General features: G+C 41.2%; 1 protein-coding gene and 2 pseudogenes across 1 annotated transcript in view; 2 read left to right on the top strand and 1 right to left on the bottom strand.

Moving 5' to 3' along the window:
• Nucleotides 1-16,940, top strand: part of LOC128579850 (spermatogenesis-associated protein 31E1-like) — a 156,717-nt gene that overhangs the window by 101,531 nt on the left and 38,246 nt on the right. The window lies entirely within an intron of this gene.
• Nucleotides 1,965-2,963, top strand: LOC128560382 (heterogeneous nuclear ribonucleoprotein A3-like; annotated as a pseudogene).
• On the bottom strand, nucleotides 13,288-15,555 carry LOC128579852 (keratin, type II cytoskeletal 8-like; annotated as a pseudogene).

Below are 16,940 nucleotides of genomic sequence, written 5' to 3'. Positions count from 1 at the left end.
TTATAGAGGTCCTTCACCTCCTTTGTTAGGTATATTCCTAGGTATTTCATTTTCTTTGAGACTATGGTGAAGGGAGTTGTGTCCTTAATTAGCTTCTCATCTTTTTTTTTTCTTTTTTTTAATTTTTCTTAAATCATAGCTGTGTACATTAATATGATCATGGGGCACCATACACTTGGTTCATAGATCGTTTGACACATTTTCATCACACTAGTTAACATAGCTTTCATAGCATTGTCTTAGTTATTTTGCTAAGACCTTTACATTCCACATTTACTAGTAGCTTCTCATCTTGACTGTTATTGGCATATACAAAGGCTACTGACTTGTGGACATTGATTTTATATCCTGAGACATTACTGTATTTTTTGATGACTTCCAGGAGTCTCGTGGTTGAGTCTTTGGGATTCTCTAAGTATAGGATCACGTTGTCAGCAAAGAAGGAGAGTTAGACCTCCTCTGCTCCCATTTGGATTCCCTTCATTTCCTTGTCTTGCCTAATTGTATTGGCTAGAACTTCCAGCACTATGTTGAATAGTAAAGGTGACAGAAGACAACCTTGTCAGGTTCCAGTTTTTTTTTTTTTTTTGTAGAGACAGTCTCACTGTACCGCCCTCCGATAGAGTGCCATGGTGTCACACGGCTCACAGCAACCTCTAACTCTTGGGCTTACGCGATTCTCTTGCCTCCCAAGCAGCTGGGACTACAGGCGCCCGCCACAACGCCCGGCTATTTTTTGTTGTTGTTGCAGTTTGGCTGGGGCTGGGTTTGAACGCGCCACCCTCGGCATATGGGGCCGGCGCCCTACTCACTGAGCCACAGGCGCCGCCCAGGTTCCAGTTTTAAGAGGAAAAGCTTTCAGTTTTACTCCATTCAGTAAAATATTAGCCATTGGTTTGTCATAGATAGCTTCAATCAGTTTCAGAAATGTGCCACCTATGCCTATACTCTTCAGTGTTCTAATTAGAAAAGGATGCTGGATTTTATTGAATGCTTTTTCTGCATCTATTGAGAGGATCATATGATCTTTATTTATGCCTCTGTTAATACAATGGATAACGTTTATGGACTTGTGTATAAACCAGCCTTGCATCCCTGGGATGAAACCTACTTGATCATGATGTATGACTTTTTTGATGATAAGCTGTAATCTATTGGTTAAGATTTTGTTGAGAATTTTTGCATCTATATTCATGAGTGAAATTGGTCTAAAATTCTCCTTTTTAGTTGGGTCTTTTCCTGGTTTTGGTATCAGGGTAATGTTTGCTTCATAGAACATGTTGAGGAAGATTCCTTCCTCCTCAATTTTTTGGAATAATTTCTGCAATACAGGAATAAGCTCTTCCTTGAAGGTTTGATAGAATTCTGGTGTGAAGCCATCTGGACCAGGGAATTTTTTGGTTGGAAGCTTTATTATTGTTTCTTTAATCTCAGTGATTGAAATTCGTCTGTTCAGGAGCTCTGTTTCTTCCTGGATAAGTCTAGGGAGAGGGTGTGACTCCAAATATTGATCCATTTCCTTCACACTGTCAAATTTCAGGGCATAGAGTTTCTGGTAGTATTCAGAGATGATCTCTTGTATGTCTGTGGGATCAGTTGTTATTTCCCCTTTATCATTTCCGATTGAGGTTACTAGAAATTTTACTTTTCTATTTCTAGTTGTTATGGCCAAAGGTTTATCTATTTTATTTTATTTATTTATTTATTTATTTTGTAGAGCCAGAGTCTCACTTTATGGCCCTCGGTAGAGTGCCGTGGCATCACACAGCTCACAGCAACCTCTAACTCTTGGGCTTCCGCGATTCTCTTGCCTCAGCCTCCGGAGCAGCTGGGACTACAGGCGCCCGCCACAACGCCCAGCTATTTTTTTGTTGCAGTTTGGCCGGGGCTGGCTTTGAACCCGCCACCCTCGGCATATGGGGTCGGCGCCCTACTCACTGAGCCACAGGCGCCGCCCTGATTTTGTAACTTTTGATGATCATGATACTGTTGAGAAAACTGTTGTTCAGAGATACCACACTATTAATGGGCATAATTGTGAAGTGAAAAAGGCCCTTTCTAAACAAGAGATGCAGTCTGCTGGATCGCAAAGAGGTTGTGGAGGTGGATCTGGCAACTTTATGGGTCTGGGAGGAAACTTTAGAGGTGGTGGAGGTAATTTTGGCCGTGGTGGAAACTTTGGTGGAAGAGGAGGATGTGGTGGAGGTGGTGGCAGCAGAGGTAGTTATGGAGGAGGTGATGGTGGATACAATGGATTTGGAGGTGACGGTGGGAACTATGGTGGTGGTTCTGGTTACAGTAGTAGAAGGGGCTATGGTGGTGGTGGACCAGGATATGGAAACCAAGGTGATGGATATGGTGGTGGAGGAGGATATGATGGTTACAATGAAGAAGGAAATTTTGGAGGTAACTATGGTGGTGGTGGGAACTATAATGATTTTGGAAATTATAGTGGATAACAGCAATCAAATTATGGACCCATGAAAGGGGGAAGTTTTGGTGGAAGAAGCTCGGGCAGTCCATATGGTGGTGGTTATGGATCTGGTGGTGGAAGTGGTGGATATGATAGCAGAAGGTTCTAAAAACAACATAAAAGGGCTACAGTTCTTAGCAGGAGAGAGCGCGAGGAGTTGTCAGGAAAGCTGCAGGTTACTTTGAGACAGTCGTCCCAAATGCATTAGAGGAACTGTAAAAATCTGCCACAGAAGGAACGATGATCCATAGTCAGAAAAGTTACTGCAGCTTAAACAGGAAACCCTTCTTGTTCAGGACTGTCATAGCCACAGTTTGCAAAAAGTGCAGCTATTGATTAATGCAATGTAGTGTCCATTAGATGTACATTCCTGAGGTCTTTTATCTGTTGTAGCTTTTTTCTTTTTCTTTTCATTACATCAGGTATATTGCCCTGTAAATTGTGGTAGTGGTACCAGGAATAAAAAATTAAGGAATTTTTAACTTTTCAATATTTGTGTAGTTCAGTTTTTCTACATTTTAGTACAGAAACTTTAACAAAATGCAGTTTTGAAGGTGTTTCCTTGTGACTTAACGAGATCATTGTTAATTACTATTCTGTATGAATTTTGCTAAAGTTAACTGTAAAGAAACACCTGCTGACTTGCAACTTAAGGGGAACCTATTCTCCCCATTTCCAAACCATATGAATGGGCGCTGACATGTGGAGAGAATAGATATTTGTATGTTTGCAATGTGTGTTTTAGATAAATAGGATTGGGTATTTAAATTAGCATATTTGTGAATTTAATTGCATTAAGATTACCATCAAATGAAAATCTCAAAATTCCTATTTGGGCGGTGCCTGTGGCTCAGTGAGTAGGGCGCCGGCCCCATATGCTGAGGGTGGCGGGTTCAAACCCAGCCCCGGCCAAACTGCAACCAAAAAATAGCCGGGCGTTGTGGCGGGCGCCTGTAGTCCCAGCTGCTCGGGAGGCTGAGGCAAGAGAATCGTGTAAGCCCAAGAGTTAGAGGTTGCTGTGAGCCGTGTGACGCCACGGCACTCTACCCGAGGGCAGTACAGTGAGACTCTGTCTCTACAAAAAAAAAAAAAAATCCTATTTGGTTTTTGTGCATTTTCTTCCAAAATGTAATCATGATTTTAGTGTGTTAGAATTGCTGAGCCCTAGCTGTGTTTAGAACATCTTCATTCTACACTCACCTTGGTCACATTTGAACTGCTGCCATAGTTTTGGGGTTAAAGAATATCTGCTGACATCTATTTAAATTCTGGAAAGGGGTAGTGGATAATTTTTCCCTTCTCTCTTCAGTGTTAAAAAACTTCCATAATAGAGGACCACTAAGCCTGCTATATCTCAGGAAATTAGTGGGTACCTTTTTTTCTTTAATTTAAAAGCACAAGAGGCCCTTAACATCTTATTTTGCTTGGTTCGATTTTTTTTTTTGTAGAGACAGAGTCTCACCTTATTGCCCTCGGTAGAGTGCCGTGGCATCACACAGCTCACAGCAACCTCCAAATCCTTGGGCTTAGGCAATTCTCTTACCTCAGCCTCCCGAGTAGCTGGGACTACAGGCGCCCGCCACAATGCCCGGCTATTTTTTTGTTGCAGTTTGGCCGGGGCTGGGTTTGAACCCGCCACCCTCGGCATATGGGGCCGGCGCCCTACCCGCTGAGCCACAGGCACCGCCCATGGTTCGATTTTTTTTTTAATTTTTATTTATTTATTTATTTTTTATTGTTGGGGATTCATTGAGGGTACAATAAGCCAGGTTACACTGATTGCAATTGTTAGGTAAAGTCCCTCTTGCAATCATGTCTTGGTTCGGTTTTTTTTTAATACATGCACTCAGAGTATAAAAGTCATGCATTATTAAACCCTTAACTGGGTGGCATGCTTCTGGTTTGTACCCTGTACATTTTGCTGGAGGAAACCAAGAATAGTCCAGGTATAATCGTTTAAAATAAGTTACTGCAGCAAAAATGTAGCATAGTTGCTTAGTACAAGCTTCTCACTTAAAGACCTGAATTCAAATTTGGGTATTCTTGAGTTCTTAAATTCCCAAAGAACACATTGTTTTTCTTGTGTGTATTTCAATCTAAATCATGTTGATGTGAGTTATCAATTTGTTTGAAAGTCCCTGGTTGAGAAGAGTTAAGATCATAATATACATACATATATTAAAAAAAAAATATATATATATATATATATATATATACACCAATGTCTACTGTTTTGCGCCAGCTAGTGCTTAAAATTTCATTCCAGCCCTAAGTATGTGCCCTGCTGTTACTCTTCCTTTGGCAGTTGAACGTTGAGTTCGAGACTCTTTTGTTTTAAAAAGTACTAAGCAAAACAAGCAATAAAAAGGGGAATGGGGTGTGCTAGTGTTTGAAAAAACAAACAAACAAACAAACAAACAAAACCAACTCCTTGTTTCATTAATTTTCTGAATGATTCTTTTGTTTTCAATTTCATTGATCTCTGATTTAATTTTGGATATTTCCTTTCTTTTACTGGGTTTAGGCTTAGATTGTTCTTCTTTTTCCAAATCCATAAGATGGCTTGTGAGTTTGTTGATGCGCTCTCTTTCTGTTTTTCAAATGTAGGCATTTAAAGCGATGAATTTTCCTCTCAAAACTTCTTTTGCAGTATCCCACAGGTTTTGGTAGCTTGTGTCTTCATTGTTGTTATGCTCAAGGAAGTTAAGATTTCCGGTTTCATTTCTTCTTGCACCCATCTGTCATTCAACAGAAGGTTGTTTAATTTCCATGCCTTTGTGTGGTGTTGAACGTTTTTGTTAGAGTTGAGTTCCACCTTTAGTGCCTTATGGTCTGAGAAGATACAAGGTAAAATTTCAGTTCTTTTGATTCTGTTGAGTTTTGTTTTGTGTCCAAGGATATGATCTATTTTGGAGAATGTTTCATGTGGTGAATGGAAGAATGTATATTCTTTATCTTCGGGATGGAGTGTTCTATATGTGTATATCAAGCACAGTTTTTCTATGGTCTCATTTAAATCTCTTACACCTTTGTTTAATTTCTTTTTAGAGGATCTGTCCAGGTCTGTAAGAGGAGTGTTAAAGTCCCCTGTTATTATAGTATTATCAGATATCATATTGCTCAGACTGAGTAAGGTCTGTTTCAAGAATCTGGGAGCATTTAAATTGGGTGCATAAATATTTAGAATTGAAATGTCTTCTTGTTGTATTTTTCCCTTGACCAATATAAAGTGACCATCTTTGTCTTTTTTGACTTTAGTTGCTTTAAATCCACATGTATCTGAAAATAAGATTGCAACTCCTCTTTTCTTCTGAATTCCATTTGCCTGAAAAATTGTCTTCCAACCCTTAACTCTGAGTTTTAATTTGTCTTTTGAAGCCAGGTGTGTTTCCTACAGACAGCAAATAGATGGCTTGTATTTTTTAATTCAGTCAGCCAATCTACGCCTCTTCAGTGGGGAATTCAAGCCATTAACATCTATTGAGATAATTGATAATTGTGGTAGTGTTCAATTCTGGAGCCCTCCCTGCCTCTGCACAGAGCCCTTTTCCTGGCCAGAGACTGCTGGAGCCTTGGGCACTCTGTGCCAAAGTCACTGAGTGCCAGGCACTCCCAAATTTGTGCACCACCCGCCTGCCCTGTTGCTGGATCCGGGTGTGTCACACGCCGGAGCTGCTTCCACCACCAGAACTCCCTAGCTGGGTCAGCCCCAGAAGAACTATACAGGGTCACTCCCTACAAAGATTCAGCAACAATAGAGTTATCCCACTTGAGTCTAATCTTGGAGGGACACCTCACCAACTCTGAGGACGGCCAGAGACAACAGTGAAAAACAATCATGAGGCAAAATCAACAGAAAAACTCTGGCAATATGAATAATCAGAGTAGATCAACTCCCCCAAGGATCAATGGGGGCAGACACAGCACAAGATCCCATGCACAAACAAATAGCTGAGAGTCAGAAATTGAATTTAGAATCTGGATAGCATATAAGATTGAATTAGAATTCCAAGCAGTAACCCAAAAGATATCTCAAGAATTCAACAAATTCAAAGACCAAATGACCAAAGATTTTGACACATTGAGACAAAAAGTTGCAGCCCTCAAAGATCTGAGAAACACAGTAGAATCCCTCAGTAACACAATGGAGTAAGCAGAAGAAATAATTTCTGACATTGAAGACAAAGCTTTTGAATGCTTCCAAACTCTCAAAGAGGAAGAGAAATGGAGGGCAAAAACAGATCACTCTCTCAGAGAACTCTGGGATAATTCAAAGAAAACCAGTATTCGTCTTATAGGGATCCCCAAAAGTGATGAAGTGGCTTCACAAGGCACAGAGTATCTTCTCCATGAGATTATGAAGGAGAACTTTCCAGAAATGCCAAGAGATTCTGAAATTCAGATAGCAGACAGTTTCAGAACTCCAGCATGACTCAACCCAAATAAGACATCCTCCAGATGTTTCTGGGGGAATTCATAATCAATTTCACTAAAGTTAATACAAAGGAGAAAATTCTGAAAGCAGCCAGACGAAAGAAAACCATTACCTACAAGGCAAAGAATATTAGAATAACTGCAGATCTCTCTCCTGAAAACTTTCAAGCTAGAAGAGGATGGTCATTGACTTTTAATCTCCTGAAACAAAATAACTTTCAACCCAGGATCCTATACCCAGATAAACTGAGTTTTATTTATGACGGAGAAATTAAATACTTCAACGACATTCACATGTTAAAGAAATTTGCCATAACTAAACCAGCTCTCCAGGATATTCTCAAATCAACTTCATAAAGACTAGTGTAATCCTCCACCACAAAAGGAAACTCACCCAGAAAATTTTGATCAAATTCCAACTTCCACAGTTGCAAAAGGATTAAAAATGTCCACTGGACTCTCAAAAGGAATATTCTCAATTTATGTGAATGGTTTAAATTGTCCTCTAAAGAGGCACAGGTTGACTGACTGGTACAAAAACTCAAGCCAGATATCTGCTACATACAAAAATTGCATCTTTCACTAAAAGACAAATATAGAGTTGAGGTGAAGGGATGGTCATGTATATTCCAGGCAAATGGAAAGCAGAAAAAAGCAGGTGTTGCAATCATGTCCGCAGACGCAATAGGCTTTAAACCAACCAAAATAAGGAAGGATAAGGATTGACACTTCATATTTGTTAAAGGTAATACTCAATGTGATGAGACCCCAATTATTAATATTTATGCACCCAACCAGAATGCACCTCAAATTATAAGAGAAATTCTAACAGACGTGAGCAACTTGATTTCCACCAGTTCCATAGTAGTTGGACATTTTAACACCACTTTAGCAGTGCTGGATAGATCCTCCAAAAAGAAGCTAAGTGAAGAAATTTTGGATTTAAACTCAACCATTCAACATCTGGACTTAACAAACATTTCATCCCCAAAAAAGTGAATGCACATTCTTCTCATCAGCCCACAGAACATACTCCAAAATCAATCACATCCTAGGCCACAAATCTAACCTCAGCAAATTAAAAAAAATAGAAATTATTCCTTCCATCTTCTCAGACCATCATGGAATAAAAGTTGAACTCAATAACAACAGGAACCTGCATACCCATACAAAAACATCTAAGCTAAACAAACTTATGCTGAAGGATAGATGGGTTATAGACAAGATTAAGAAAGAAATCACCAAATTTTTGGAAGAAAACAACAATCAAGACACAAATTATCAGAACCTCTGGGATACTGCAAAGGCAGCCTAAGAGGGAAATTTATAGCACTGCAAGCCTTTCTCAAGACAACGGAAAGAGAGGAAGTTAATAACTTAATGGGACATCTCAAGCAACTGGAGAAGGAAGAACACTCCTACCCCAAACCCAGCAGAAGAAAAGAAATAACCAATCAGAGCAGAACTAAATGAAATTGAAAACAAAAGAATTATACAACAGATCAATACATCCAAAAGTTGGTTTTTTTAAAAGATCAATAAAATAGACAAACCTTTGGCCAACCTAACCAGGAAAAAAAGAATAAAATCTCTAATTTCATCACTCAGAAATGGTAACAATGAAATAACAACAGACCCCTCAGAAATTCAAAAAATCCTTAACGAATACTACAAGAAACTCTACTCTCAGAAATATGAAAATATGAAAGAAATCGACCAATACATGGAAGTACGCCACCTACCGAGACTTAGCCAGAATGAAGTGGAAATGTTGAACAGGCCTATATCAAGTTCTGAAATAGCATCAACTATACAAAATCTCCCTAAAAAGAAAAGCCCAGCACCAGATGTCTTTACATCACAATTCTACCAAACCTTCAAAGAACTAGTACCTATATTACTAAACCTCTTCCAAAATATAGAAAAAGAAGGAATATTACCCAACACATTCTACGAAGCAAACATCACCTTGATCCCCAAACCAGGGAAAGACCCAACAAGAAAAGAAAATTATAGACCAATATCACTAATGAATATTGATGCTAAAATACTCAATAAGATCCTAACAAACAGAATCCAACAACACATCAAAAAAATTATACACCATGACCAAGTGAGATTTATCCCAGGGTCTCAAGGCTGGTTCAATATACATAAATCTATAAATGTAATTCAACACATAAACAAACTAAAAGATAAGGACCATATGATTCTTTCAATTGATGCAGAAAAAGCTTTTGATAATATCCAGCATCCCTTCATGATCAGAACACTTAAGAAAATTTGTATAGAAGGGACATTTCTTAAACTAATAGAGGCCATCCACAGCAAACCCACAGCCAATATTATATTGAATGGCGTTAAATTGAAATCATTTCCACTTAGATCAGGAACCAGGCAAGGTTGTCCATTGTCTCCATTGCTCTTTAACATGGTAATGGAAGTTTTAGCCATTGCAATTAGGGGAAAAAAGGCGATCAAGGGTGTCCACATAGGGTCAGAAGAGATCAAACTTTCACTCTTCGCAGATGATATGATCGTATATCTGGAAAACACTAGGGATTCTACTACAAAACTTTTAGAAGTGATCAAGGAATACAGCAATGTCTCAGGCTACAAAATCAACACCCATAAATCTGTAGCCTTTATATATACCAACAGTAACCAAGCCGAAAAACCAGTCAAGGACTCTATTCCTTTCATAGTAGTGTCAAAGAAGATGAACTATTTGGGAGTGTAGCTAACAAAGGACGTAAAAGATCTCTACAAAGAGAATTACAAAAGTTTAAATAAAGAAATAGTTGAAGATGTTAACAAATGGAAAAACATATCATGCTCATGGCTGAGAAGAATCTACATTGTTAAAATGTCTATACTACCCAAAGCAATATATAATTTTAATGCAATTCCTATTAAAGCTCCATTGTCATACTTTAAAGATCTTGAAAAAATAATACTTCGTTCTATATGGAATCAGAAAAAAACTTGAATAGCCAAAACATTACTCAGCAATTAAAACAAAGCTAGAGGAATCATGCTACCAGACCTGAGACTGTACTATAAATCAATAGTGATCAAAACAGCATGGTACTGCACAAAAGCAGAGAAGTAGATATCTGGAACAGAATAGAGAACTAAGAGATGAATCCAGCTACTTACCGTTATTTGATCTTTGAAAAGCCAATTAAAAACATTCAGTGGGGAAAAGATTCCCTATTTAACAAATGGTGCTGGGTAAACTGGCTGGCAACCTGTAGAAGATTGAAACTGGACCCACACCTTTCACCATTAACTAAGATAGACTCTCACTGGATAAAAGATTTAAACTTAAGACATGAAACTATAAAAATACTTGAAAAAAGTGCAGGGAAAACTCTTGAAGGAATCGGCCTGGGTGAATATTTTATGAGAAGGCAATTGAAGCAGTATCAAAAATACACTACTGGGACCTGATCAAACTAAAAAGCTTCTGCACAGCCAAGAACATAGTGAGTAAAGCAAGCAGAAAGCCCTCAGAATGGGAAAAAATATTTGCAAGTTATACCTCCCATAAAGGTCTAATAACCAGAATCCACAGAGAACTCAAACGTATTAGCAAGAAAAGAACACGTGACCCCATCTCAGGGTGGGCAAGGGATTTGAAGAGAAACTTCTCTACAGAAGACAGATGCACAATCTACAAACACATGAATAAAAGCTCATCATCCTTAATCATCAGAGAAATGTAAATCAAAACTACTTTGAGATATCACCTAACCCCAGTAAGAGTAGCCCACACAACAAAATCCCAAAACCAGAGATGTTGGCGTGGATGTGGAGAAAAGGGCACACCTCTACACATTCCCACTGCTGGTGGGAATGCACACTAATACGTTCCTTCTGGAAGGATGTTTGGAGAATACTTAGAGACCTAAAAATAGACCTGCCATTCGATCCTATAATTTCTTTACTAAGTTTATACCCAGAAGACCAAAAATCACAATATAACAAAGATATCTGTACCAGAATGTTTATCGCAGCCCAATTCATAATCGCTAAGTCATGGAAGAAGCCCAAGTGCCCATTGACCCACGATGGACTAGCAAATTGTGGTACGTGTATACCATGGAATATTATGCAGCCTTTAAGAAAGATGGAGACTTTACCTCTTTCATGTTTACATGGATGGAGCTGGAACATATTCTTCTTAGCAAAGTATCTCAGGAGTGGAAGAAAAATTATCCAATGTACTCAGCTCTACTATGAAGCTATATTATAGCTTTCACATGAAGGCTATAACCCAAGTATAGCACAAGACTATGGGAAAGGGCCAAGGAAGGGGAAGGGAGGGGGGCGGTTAGGGTGGAGGGAGGGAAATGGATGGGGCCACCCCTATGGTGCATCTTAAAATTGGTACAGGTGAAACTTACTAAATGCAGACTACAAATGCCTACATACAGTAACTAAGAAAATGCCATGAAGGCTACGTTGAACTGTTTGATGAGAATATTTCAGATTGTATATGAAACCAGCACATTGTACCACTTCATTGCACCAACATACACAGCTATGATTTAACAATAAAAATAAATAAATTTTTAAAAAAGGCAACAATGGGAAATTGTAGTTAAACTAGAAAAATGGAGAAAGAAAAGAAAGAAAAAAAGGAAAAGAAAAAATCTGTAGGGAAAAGGTTGAAATTAAAAAACAAAACAAGAACAACTCAAGAAAAATAAACAAACCCTCCCCCCCCCAATACAAAGCAGTATATATATCTTGTTGAATATCGTGTCAGCAACAGGTGGTCTTCTGGGGTATGAGATGTTAATCAGAATGCTGATACAACGGAGGCCTCCTCTTATTTCTCAAACCCCACAGGGTGGAGACCCTAAATCTCTCTTCAGCCCTCTTAAAAGGCACTTTAAACTTCTGAAGTTGGCTAAGCAGAAGCTTTCCCAGGAAAGTGCTTGTCGCTGGAATCACTGCTGAAGTGGCTATCCACTTACCCAGTGTGCCGAAACCAGTCTCACTTTGCCTCTGAGGGTTAAGGCTTTAAGGCAGCTCAGTCCCCACCTTTAGGCTGCTCAGTCACTAGATTACTAGCCCCTGCCCGATCCTTGCTCTGTGACCCTGAGGGTGGAGCTTGCTGGAGCAGTTCTCTCACAATGGCTCCCTGCGGCCCACAGCCAAACAGTATTAGCTCCCTCTGGTTCAGCTGCTTAGTCTGGGACCATAGGCAATCCCCAAAGTTCTCTGCACTTCTGCCCAAGCTCTCCCCAAGGCAGTCCAACTGAGTGCCAAGTCCAAAAACACCAAAACAGTTCACAGGTAAGGCCTTTCTGGTTTGCAGTCTCGCTGCTACTGCACTTACAGCTGTCAGCGGGATTAGACCGATTGAACACGTGATTACTTGCCAGTTTTCCATTGTTTTTGTCCTCCTCTTGGGGTCCAGAAGTCTCTTGCTGACTCCCTGTATCCTCAAAGGGATGATTATAGGCAGATCCCACCAGCCAGAGATGCCTGGAGTCTTATCTCCACAGACTCACGGTGCCCAGATGTAAGGAAGCTGTTACTCGGCTGCCATCTTGCTCCAACCGGTCAAATCCATCTGGTGCTCTTTATTGTCAAATGATTTTTGGTCCTTTGGATATACACCAAGAAGAGGAATTTCAGGATCAAATGGCAGGTCTACATTTAGATCCCTGAGTGTTTTCCAAACCTCCTTCCAAAAGGAACGTACTAACTTGCATTCCCACCAGCAGTGCAGAAGGGTTCCCTTTTCTCCACATCCACGCCAACATCTGTAGTTTTGGGATTTTGTGATGTGGGCTACTCTTACTGGAGTTAGATGGTATCTCAGAGTAGTTTTGGTTTGCATTTCTCTGATGATTAAAGATGATGAGCATTTTTTCATGTGTCTGTAGACCATGCACCTGTCTTCTTCAGAGAAGCTTCTGTTCGTGTCTCTTGCCCACAATGATATTGGATCACTTGTTTTTTTCTTAGTAATAAGTTTGAGTTCTCTGTGTATTCTGGTTATTAGACCTTTGTTGGAAATATAACTTGCAAAAATCCTCTCCCATTTTGAGGGCTTTCTATTTGCTTTACTTAGTGTGTTCTTGGCAGTGCAGAAGGTTTTTAATTTGATCAGATCCCAGTAATGTACTTTTGATGTTGCTTCAATTGCCCAGGGTGTACTCCTCATAAAGTATTCTCCCAGGCCAATTTTTTCAAGCGTACACACACTGTAAGAATTTTTATAGTTTCATGTCTTAAGTTTAAGTCCTTTAACCAGTGAGAGTCAATTTTTTTTTTTTTTTTGTGGCTGAGGCTTTATTTTGGAAAAAGCAATCAAATTGGTTTTTAGTTGGGGGCGTATATAAGAGGGGGTAACCCAGGTGGTAAACTACCCAGAAGGATGAGCTGAGGGATAGGGCTGAGCCTCATGTGGGTCTCCTGTTCCATGTGCTCCCTGGCACAGCTGCCTCCTGCACAGGCTCTGTGGCAGCCTTATGAGAGGGTAGACTGGAGGGGCCGCAGTGGCAGCTCACTTGGGCAGGACATCAGAGGACTCAGACACCAGCTTCCCAACTCTGGTCTCAATCTTCTTCACAACCACAGCCCTGGAGCTGGTGCAGCTGAAGGAGCTGGAGCCCCCACCAGAGCCAAAGCTGGTCTGGAAGGAGCTCAGACCATAGCTGAGGCCAGGGCTTGTGATGCTCCCACAGGCCAAGCTCAGGCCACCTGAGTAGCCACTGGTGGTCTTCATATGGATACTCATGTTCTGCATCCCTGACTCCAGCCGGCTCTCCTCACCCTCCAGCAACTTGCAGTAGGTGGTGATCTCCACCTCCAGGGCCAGCTTGATGTTCATCAGATCCTGATATTCACGTAGCTGCTGAGCCATGTCCTGCTTGGCCTGATGCAGGGCGGCCACTAGCTTGGCCAGCTGTTGTTGGTATCCTTAACAGCCAGCTCCCCACGCTGCTCAGCATCCGCAATGGAGGCCTCCAGGGAAGCCCTCTGGCCTTTGAGAGCTTCCATCTCATTCTGGAGCCTGCTGATGTTCTGATTCATGTTGGAGATCTCTGTCTTCGTGCGCTGCAGGTCATCCCCGTGCTTCCCAGCCTGCACTTGCAGCTCCTCCTACTTGGTGTGGTACATGCTCTCAGCCTCAACCGGCTGTGGTTGGCGATCTCCTCCAACTGGGCGCAGACCTCAGCGATGATGCTGTTCATATCCAGGGAGCGACTGTTGCCATGGACAGGACCACAGATGTGTCCAAGATCTAAAACTGCAGGTCACGTATCTCCTCTTCATACAGCTGCCTGAGGAGTTGATTTCATCAGTCAGCCCTTCCAGGCAGGTCTCCAGCTCCACCTTTGTTCATGGACGCTTCATCCACATCCTTCTTGATGAGGACAAATTCATTCTCCATCTCTGTACTCTTGTTGTCCTCCTCATACTTATTCTCCACCAGCCCCTGCATGTTGCCAGGCTCTGCCTCCAGCTTCAGCTTCTCCTGGATCAGTGTGTCCAGCTGTCGCAGAAGGTTGTTGATACAGCTTTCAAACATGCTGTCCATGTTGCTGCGAGCCATCTTCTGCTGCTGGAGGTTGCACTTGGTCTCCAGCATCTTGTTCTGCTGCTCCAGGAAGTGCACCTTGTCGATGAAGGAGGCAAACTTGTTGAGAGTCTTGATTTCCTCTTCCTGGGTACACACGGCCTGAATGTTGGGGTCCACCTCCAGGTTGAGCGTGCTCAGCAGGCTCTGGTTCACTGTGATGGCTGTGATGCCACCCATACCTCCAGCCCCAATGTAGCCTCCACCCATACCCAGGCCGGTGCCCAGGCCACTCCAGAAGCTGCTGCCACCCACCCGAGAGAAGCTCAAGGAGCTGATGCGGGCACCAGGCCCACTGCTGTATGAGTGGCTGCTGAAGGCCAAGGGGGCAGAGGTGAAAACCTTGTAGGACTTCTGGGCTACCCTGATGCGGGCCCTGGGGCCACCGCTATAGGAGCGGCTGCTGAAGGCCTGTGGGGCAGAGGTGGACACCTTGTAGGACTTCTGGGTAACCCTGATGGACATGGTGAAGACTGGAGTAGAGGCAGATGGGCCAAACCAGAGATTTGAGAAGGAGTGAAAATCTGCTTCTAGATGGCAGCCAGGGAAAGTCAATTTTTTTTGTTGTTGTTGAGACAGGGTCCCACCCTATGCCCCTGAGCAGAGTGCAGTGGGCATGGTAGCTCACCACAACCTCAGACTCGGGCTGCGGGCACCCCGCTGCCTGAGCCTCTGGAAGCCGCTGGGATTACAGGCTCTCACCGCGGTGCCCGGCTGGGTTTTTCCATTTTTTTCATGAGTTGGGGTCTCACTGTCACTCAGGAGAGTCTTGAACTTCTGAGCTCAAGCGATTTTCCCTCCTCAGCCTCCCACAGTGCTGGGATTACAGGCGTGAGCCACCGCGCCAGGCGAGAGTCAATTTTTGTTAGAGGAGAAAGGTGTGGGTCCACTTCTAGTCTTTTACAGGTTGCCAGCCAATTCACCCAGCACCATTTATTGAATAGGGAATCTTTCCCCCAATTTATATTTGTAATAAGCTTATCGAAAATCAAATGATGATAAGTGTCTGGGTTCGCCTCTTGGTCTTCAATTCTGTTCCATGCATCGACCTCTCTATTTTTGTGCCAGTACCATGCTGTTTTGATCACTATCGATTTATAGTATAGTCTGAAGTCTGGAAGCGTAATTCCTCCTGATTTGTTTTTATGTCTGAGTAATGTCTTGGCTATTCGAGGTTTTTTCTGTTTCCATATAAAACGAAGTACTATTTTTTTCCAGGTCTTTAAAGTATGACAGGGGTGCTTTAATAGGGATCTTGTATTAAATCTGTAGATTGCTTTAGGTAGTATAAACATTTTAACAATGTTGATTCTTCCCAGCCATGAGCATGGTATATTTTTCCATTTGTTAACATCTTCAGCTATTTCTTTTCCCAGAGTTTCATAGTTCTCTTTATAGAGATCTTTCACATCCTTAGTTAGATACACTCCCAGATATTTCATCTTCTTTGGCACTATTATAAAGGGAATAGAGTCCTTGATTGTTTTTTCCCCTTGACTATTGTTGGTATATATAAAGGCTACAGATTTATGAGTATTAATTTTGTGTCCTGAGACGTTTCTATATTCCTTGATCACTTCCAGGAGTTTTGTAGTTGATTGCCTGGGGTTTTCCAGATATATAATCATATCATCTGCAAAGAGTGACAGTTTGATCTCCTCTGGTCCTATTTGGACCCCCTTGATTACCTTCTCTTGCCTGATTGCAGTGGCTAAGACTTCCATTACAATGTTAAAAAGCTGTGGAGACAGTGGACATCCTTGCCTGGTTCCTGATCTGAGTGGAAATGATTTCAATTTTACTCCATTCACTATGATATTGGCTGTGGGTTTGCTGTAGATGGCCTCTATCAGTTTAAGAAAAGTTCCTTCTATACCTATTTTCTTAAGCATTCTGATAAAGAAGGATGCTGGACATTGTCAAAAGCTTTTTCTGCATCAATTGAGAGAATCATATGGTCTTTGTTTTTTAATTTGTTTATGTGATGAATTATATTTATGGATTTACATATATTGAACCATCCTTGGGACTGTGGGATGAAACCCACCTGGTCGTGATGTATAATTTGTTTGATGTGTTTTTGGATTCTGTTTGCTAGGATCTTATTGAATATTTTTGCATCAATATTCATTAAAGATATTGGTCTATAATTTTGTTTTCTTGTTGGGTCTTTTCCTGGTTTGGGTATCAGGGTGATATTTGCTTCATAGAATGTGTTGGGAAGTATTCCTTATTTTTCTATGTTTTGGAAAAGGTTAAGTAATATAGGTACTAGTTCCTCTTTAAAGGTTTGGTAAAATTCTGTTTTGAAACCATCTGGTCCCGGGCTTTCTTTTGGGGGCGATTTTTTATAATTGATGCTATTTCAGAACTTGATATAGGCTTGTTCAACATTTCCACTTCTTCCTGGCTAAGTCTAGGAGGGTGGCT

Source organism: Nycticebus coucang, chromosome 2 (genome assembly GCF_027406575.1).
Source record: "Nycticebus coucang isolate mNycCou1 chromosome 2, mNycCou1.pri, whole genome shotgun sequence".
Lineage (NCBI taxonomy): Eukaryota > Metazoa > Chordata > Mammalia > Primates > Lorisidae > Nycticebus > Nycticebus coucang.
Note: the sequence above shows the minus strand (reverse complement) of the source record. Positions and strands in the feature narration are given on the sequence as shown.